We start from the raw sequence: 7,861 nt of genomic DNA, 5'->3' as shown, positions 1-7,861 counted from the left end.
AGAAAGAGAGAAAGAGAGAAAGAGAGAAAGAGAGAAAGAGAGAAAGAGAGAAAGAGAGAAAGAGAGAAAGAGAGAAAGAGAGAAAGAGAGAAAGAAAGAAAGAAAGAAAGAAAGAAAGAAAGAAAGAAAGAAAGAAAGAAAGAAAGAAAGAAAGAAAGAAAGAAAGAAAGAAAGAAAGAAAGAAAGAAAGAAAGAAAGAAAGAAAGAAAGAAAGAAAGAAAGAAAGAAAGAAAGAAAGAAAGAAAGAAAGAAAGAAAGAAAGAAAGAAAGAAAGAAAGAAAGAAAGAAAGAAATCTGATCTTGTCTTGTTGAAGATCGCTGAGAAAATGTAGTGGAAAAGAGGAGATCACCAGGAATACTCCTGCTTTCCTGACGCCACTTTTCCAGAACCCAGTGTTCCCGTGTCCGAGCTGGCTGCACGGCGAGGGGAGCGGGAGGAGACCCCGGCCCGGGGGGAGGCAGGACACACCACTGCCTCCCGAAGCAGCGAACTGCACTTTATTATAAACGCATACATAGATGTGCTTTGAATTTACCACCTTGACACAGTCGCCGGGAGCCTGGGAAACTCGGGGTGAGCCCTTCCTCGTCTCATCGGGTCCCGTTTTAAAGGGAGCACTCGATTTCCACAAGCGGGTGCTTCTGCTGAGTTACAAGAGAGCTTTTCCCGGTGCATTTGTTTTTGTTTTGGGGTTTTTTTTTGTTTGTTTTTTGTTTGTTTGTTTTGTGGTTTTTTTTTTTAAATCCCCTTTCTATATAACTGTTGCACAGTCCTTTAACAACACAAAAACTTCCTGATCCCCCCCCTCCCTCTAAACAACCTCCCCCCAGACTCCGCTGGGAATGGCGAGGGCTGTTTTGGAAGGTTTCATGCAAAACATGTGCTCTACTAAAAATAATACCATTGGTGCGATTAAAACAAAAGCAAACTAAACAAACTAAAAAAGCGTGGCATGCAGCCTAGCTTTGGGGAATCAGCTCCAGTGCTATTCCCAGCCCACCGGCGTCCTTACCCCCACACCTGCACACAGCTGGATCAGAGGGACAGAGGATGAGAGGTTTGGGGGTCCCCGCTCCCCGCCCTGCAAAGTCCCGGTAAAAATTAGGAAAGGGAAAACAGGGGGATTCCCTTTGCTCTTTCTCGCGCAGCTCCGCTGCTCCCCCACCTTGTTTTCCCCCTGCTCGGACCCCGGGCGCTGCTGTCCCAGTCCCCCCCCATCCACCCACCCGCCTCCTCCATCCCGGGCCCCACAAACTTGCTCCGGGCGTTTTTGCCATCACACCACGGAGAGAAAGTAGGTCACGGCTGAGTCCAAGCCTGGCTGAAGCCGAGGCAGCCGAGCCTCGAAAGCTTTCCCATAGAACACACTTTAGGGTCGTCGTTTGCAATGTTGTTTGGTTTTGGTTTTTTTATTATGATGAAGATGATGATTTATTTTGGACACCATGGGCGATCAGCTGAGCCGGCTCCTGTAGTCCAAGCTGGAAGGAGAGGGAGAAGGGAGGTAGTTTGGGAGATGGAGGTGGGGATGGATTTATTTTTTGCTATTCCCCCATCCCCTCCGAGAGAAATATTAAGTTGCAAAAACCGATCCACCGCTTGTCAGGGCTCCTGCACCTCTCTGCCTGCGCTCTCCAACCACTGACCGCTCTCTATAAAAACCAACAGATAAACCCCAACCCAGACGAGCCTTCAAACCGGGTATTTAATTGAAATAGTTCACGGCAGTAAAAGCGAGGTTTTAAACCGGTTTTCCACCCTCAGGGCTCCGTTCGAGCACACGTGTGTGTTTGTTTTCAGGGTGACTGTGCGGAGGGTTAAATTGACAGTCCTTTCCAGGAAAAAATTTTAAAAAAAGAAAGAAAGAAAGAAAAAAAAAAAAAAAAAACGGGGGAAAGGTGTTTTCTATAATACCAGTAAAAAACAATTAATTAAAAAATCCTGAGGCCCTCATCTGGTCCCCCTCCTGCTTCCCCCAACCTCAGGGTAAACCCCGAGTCACTCCGGAGTGGCTCCGGGTTCGCCCTGGGGATCCGGATCTCAGCTCTGCGGCGATTACAAACCTAAATAAAGCCGATTTGGGAACGAAGGTGAAGGGAAGGGGGAAGGGGGAGAAAGAAGTTTTCATTTGAATATTTCCTCTTGCTAATAGCTGGTGCTGCAAGTGTTGACCCAAAGGTAGAAAATAAACCCGCATTGTGAACACGAACATCACTCCTGATCTCCATATAAGAGTATATATAAATACACATCTATTTACACACATCCAGGTAAGCGTAAGCGAAATGTACAGTAACAGTAACATAGCAGTGGGAGGGAAAAAAAGTTTGCTGATGTTGCAGGTTTGCATAAAATTTTCTTTTAATGGCTCATGCTTTAGAAAGAAAAAGATTTACTCCGAATTCAGCTGGTTAAAGCAAAATGAAACAAAAGCTCACGTTAACATGACATGAGGTTTATTATAGGTCTGCTTAGAATGAAGAGGTAAGTGTGGGAAAAAATATGGACACTTTTGAGTCAGACAGAAATAAAATACCAACATTTCTGAGAAGCAATATTTATTGTCTTTTTTTTTTGGCGTTATAAGTAAATCCGTCTGCAGAATCGAAGCAGCACCAACATTCAAAAAAACTGAAGAGGAAAATACAACAAAACACAACAACCTCTTTTTTTTTTATTCTTATTCTTATTATTTATGTAAATCAGGTCATCACTGGACAAGAAACCAATTTCTACCCATTACCATAACAGCTTGTCTATAAAGAACAGAAAAGATTCAGATAGGATACTATCTAGTCAAGCGGGAATTTTTTTTTTTTGGTTTTATTTTTTCTTTCTTTTTTGTTAATTTTTTTTATACTTTTCGTTTTTAAATTCCCCCACCCATTCACAGAGGTATAGAGTCACAGATAAATAACCCAAAAACTACTTGCTCGCCATATTTACACATTCCCGTTAAATTAAGCATAAATAAATATATACAAACTCAATACTGAATGCCTCTCCGCATTTCTTCTCAGGAAGAGTCGATAAACTGATATTTCTCACTGCATGGTCAGATTTTTCAAGAAGAGGAGGTGAAAGGGATCGTTTGGGGCATAAAAGGAGAATTTTTTATTATTTTTTTCTTTCATCTTTCCCATTTCTCATTCGCTTTTTCAGAGCTTTGCGTTTGTTTGGGTCCTTTCTTTTTTTTTTTTTTTTTTGCCTCTATTTCTCGCTGGCACACAGTGTTTCGTCTCTCTCGAAATGTTCAGGCGTTTGCCAGTGTGTTTGGGGATGTTTTCTTTTATTTTTTTCCCTTTGTATAAGAAAATATACTATTTGTAAAAAGCCTACGGTCTCTCTCACACAGGGAAGCCGGAGGGGAGGGGGAGGTTGTCTGGATTGATCTGGTAAATGCTTACGGCAGCTGAAACAAGCACCAAATTCTCCGAGAAATTTATTAAAACAGAGCCGGACAGGTCTGTGTGATAAACCGGTCAGAAAGAGAGGAGCAGGGGAAGGGAATAAGCCCTTTGGGCACAGCTAAAGGTCTTAAAACCATCCTTCCCCCATCCCTCCCAGCCCCAAATGCAAATCTGGGGATTTGGGGAGAGATTGGTCTGGGATGCAAAGGGACTTTAAACAGCTTCTCACAGAGAATTTCTATTAGGTGGGACAAGACACGACCCAATTTTAAAGAAACCATTGGGTTGTAAAAGGATTCCCATAAAATTGGCTTCTTGTTTCCATCACATCTTGTGTGAATAACAACCAGCAAAAAAAAAAGTCCGGGAGCATATGAAAATAAAGATCTTTCCAACGGCAAATAAAGAGTTGTTATTAAAAAAAAAAGTGAGACTAAGAATGAAATAAAATTTACAGCAACCCACCTGTTTGGTTTGAAAACAAACTTTTCACGGTCTCTCCTCAAACTTTTCCCTTGAGTTACAAAGCAAAGCTGTTAATCCTCCTGTTTATTGATTTATGATTCCGAGGAAACCAAATCTTTTAATAACTCAATTATCAGATAAACGTCTGAGGTGCCCCGCCAACACAAGTAGTCAGGCTGGGAAAGTGGAGGGGAGCAGCAAAATACCTTCCAGAAGGAGGCTGAGTTTAGTCTGGGGGGGACCTCTGTACTCAGCACTGATAGGAGTCACCAAGAAATGGATGACCCCCTCTGGGACCAACACTAGGCTAGGGGGAAGGACAGAGAGAGGTGCTCCTATCCTATGTTTTCTGCCTGATTGCATTAAATCATAAACCTCGTGAACTTTGTCTCCACACTTTGGGGAGCAAGTGGGGGGAGCTGCAATCAGTGGGAACTTGGCTTTATTTTGCCTGAGCAATGCACAACCTGGCATTTGCAGTTTGTCTCCTCCAGGTAGAAGGCACAAGGGACAGACTGAAACTCTTCCCTCAACCTGCTCAAGGTTTAGGTCATGGTCCAGGTGACCAAACCTGTGCCTAGGGGGGATTTCAGCAGCAGCAGGATCAGGCCCTCACATGTGTGAGTAGGTCTTTCCACAAGAAGTTCTAAGGGTTCCCTTTCCCCATTAACACACAGCAGTGGTGGGATACTGTCCTCTGCATTTAAAAGCACTGCCTACATTTCCCCCAGGACAAGGAAAGGCCATTCCCAACATGCCCCCAAAGCCTTCAGCTGGAAGCTCTGGGGTGGCAGGGAAGAGTTTCCCATGGCCCTGCACATGCAGCTGGGGAGGTGGAAGACAGAGCTAATTCGGGGTCTCCCCACACCCAAAAGCCCCACTGAGCTGGATGATGCTGGAAGGCTGGACCCACAAGCTCCTCACAAAACCTATTTGCAGGGGGCAAACAAGGCAACATCCAACACTTGGTGCTCTGCTCCAATAAACAGGATATTCCCATCAGGCAGAGAAGGGAGCTGTGCTTTCAGGTGGGGCCATTTGTTCCTCCCCAAATCCCTTCTTTCCCTTTCCTGTGCATCACTGCTGGGCCGTGCTCTACACTGGATCCTGGATTGTCCTTCCCCAGAGCCCTGATCAACTTTAGGGTGGTTGGCAAGGGGTAAGATTTGGAGGACTGGGGGCTGCCTGGAGGTTGCTTTTCAGTCAGGGGGTCCCCAGCCTGCTGGTGGGGTATCCATGATTTGACCACACCTCCTCTGGTGACATCCACAGGGATGTGACAATCCCTGCCATAACCAAATTCACTGGCAGGGACATGCCAGGGTCTGAGTCTGCCTCTGACTCATCCCAACAGCCCATGGAGAAGGCTGCCTGCCCCAGTTTCCCCATTTTCTCACAGGAGAGCCCCCACAGCACTCTGCCCCAGAAGAACCAAAGGTACATGAGCAAGGAGCAGCTTGGGAGGCGTCAGTGCTCCTTGGGGCTGGATGATCCCTGTATTTCTATTGCTACATGTGTGCAAATCACAAGTAGAGAACAAGAGCTGGGACCTGGCTGCATGAAGATTTGAAAAGCAGAGCAGGCCCTCAGCTGTAACCATGTCTCAGAGAGCCAAGGGCACTAAGGGTGACAAGAGGATCATTTGCTCTTTTGTTTTGAGAACATTTCATTGAGGGATGTTAGGGGTATTGTTGAATTATTTCTCCCTCACTATCCACTTTGGAAGGTATCTCAAAATTAAAGCAAGGCTAAGGCTTCTCTCTCTCTCTCTCTCTCTCTTGTTTTGAGTTCAGGTGTTCCTGCTTGGGATGGTGGGAGTGAGTCCTGCAGCTTTCACAGGGATCCTAGGGGGAAGCCTGACCCCACTGGAATTTTGCCAGTGACTCCAGGAGATTTACCCACACCCAGTTCTGACATAAGCAAAAAGATGTGTTAAAGCACAAGCCCTACCCCACTGAGAAACTCATGCAATTACCCAACACGGCAGGATCCAAACAGAAATTCATATCCTTACACTTCAGCATTATTTTACCAGAGAAGACAGAGAAATGTATGTAAAAAAAAAAAAAAGAGAGAGGAAAGAAATAAGACTTCCCATTCACCCACACCACCCCAAATCATAAGCATAAGACATCCTGTCAGACACCAAACCACCAAGAAAGACATTGGAGTTAAGAAGTTTTGCCCCCCTTACCACACCGGCTTGTTCTAAAGCAAGAGTCACAAGACATTTAAAAAAAAAAAAGCTTTCTGAGAGAAACAGATTTCCTCAGAAATCAGGATATTCCCTGGCAAACCCTCCCCACTCCCATCACGAGGAACCAGCTCACATGGCAACTCTTTCCTCCCTGGGTACAAAACCCTAGTGCCAAGCAAGTGCAGTAACATTCAACACAGCTCTTATTTTCTTTTCAACAGTACACCTCGATTTCGACTTATATTTTTATCTCGTTCAAATTATTCCCTTTGAGCTTCTTTAAAGAAGTGCACCTACAGAATTCGGTAACAACTGGCTTTGATTTGAAAAAAGCAAAAAAAGCAAAAAAAAAGTATCAGAATATCAGAATTGTGGATTTTTTTTCTCTGTACCTGATATATTGTGTAGGGATCTCTAGTCCTCTTTGAAGAAGCTCATAAGCCAAGCGGGCAAAGCTTTAGGAAACAGAAGAAAATAAAATAGTGCATACTCCTGAGAAAGAATTACATACTCATATCACTCATTTTTTGTTGTTGTTAACAGTTTTTTAAAAATGGGGGAAGATCTCTCTCACACACACTAGTCAAGGAAATTAAGGACTGAAATATTGGCATAGTTAGGAATATAAAACTCCCTAGAGAAAAAGAGGAGATCTCAGAAAATTAAGAAATCAGATAGCGCTGACATTTTACCAGACCTTACTTCCAAAATTTTGCAACCCATTATAGTCAAGGCATTTTACCATCAAAGACAAAATTACTAAATTACAAAGGTATGTTTGCATGCATTAATATGTGTGGCTACGCACACATATTCTCTCTCTATATATGTATATACCCACATATATACATATATATCCACACACATACATAGGATACACGCGCCCCCCCCAGGGAGTCGGGTGTGCACATACACAGATGCACACACAGAGGCACACACACACCCAGACACACCTGTAAACGCTGGCAATCTAAACAGAGAGTCTGTCTAGACCAGGAAAAAACACAAAATAGTTCTTAAAAAATAGACTTGGCTAATTCAACTGAGCCACGGCGACCCCGAACGTCCCTTCTGGTGGCACCTAAAGTTAAGAGGCTGCCGTGAACGCAGCAGGTGTTGATGGCTTGGTGAGGGGTCTGGGAGCTCCCCTCCTTTCCTAGTCTAGACAGAGCCAGGGTGGTGAGATGATGTGGGGAGAACTGAGGGGAATGAGGCCATGGAGTTGCTCAGAAAGGAACACTCTGGAAGATCATTTTAGTCTAGGTGGAGACAGGACGTTGTTCAAAACAAACAAAAAAAAGGAATAAAATAAAAAAAATAATAGCAAGACAGACCGTGCAGCTCAAGAAATCAAAGCACTGACACCAAAAATGTTTCTCCGATTTCTTCCAATAAGTTATTCATTTCTTTCTTTTATTATTATTATTAATTATTATTATATTCCCCTCCCCCCCAATCATTATTTAAAAAATGTGAAAGAACAGAAGTGGGAAAAAAAAAATCCTGGTGGTTGTCTTCACATGTTCCTGGCAAGAGACTCTGAACCACTGGTCTTGCGCCATTGTGCTCCTCTGATCTTAAATTATTGTCTTTCTTTTATTATTATTATTTTTATTTTATTATTATTATTATTTTGTCCTACCTAATAGAATTCTTCCAAAGCCCAATCCAGTATTTTTAAAGCTAAAATTAAGACGGTTTTTTTTTTAAAAGATTATCTCTCTCTTTTCTCCTTTTATTTATTTAACTTTTTTTTCTTTTCCTTTCTTTCATTCTAATTTTTTTCCT

This window comes from Coloeus monedula (genome assembly GCF_965178545.1).
Source record: "Coloeus monedula genome assembly, chromosome: 2".
Classification (NCBI taxonomy): Eukaryota; Metazoa; Chordata; class Aves; order Passeriformes; family Corvidae; genus Coloeus; species Coloeus monedula.
The sequence above is the reverse complement of the archived record's forward strand: the minus strand, read 5'-3'. Positions refer to the sequence as shown.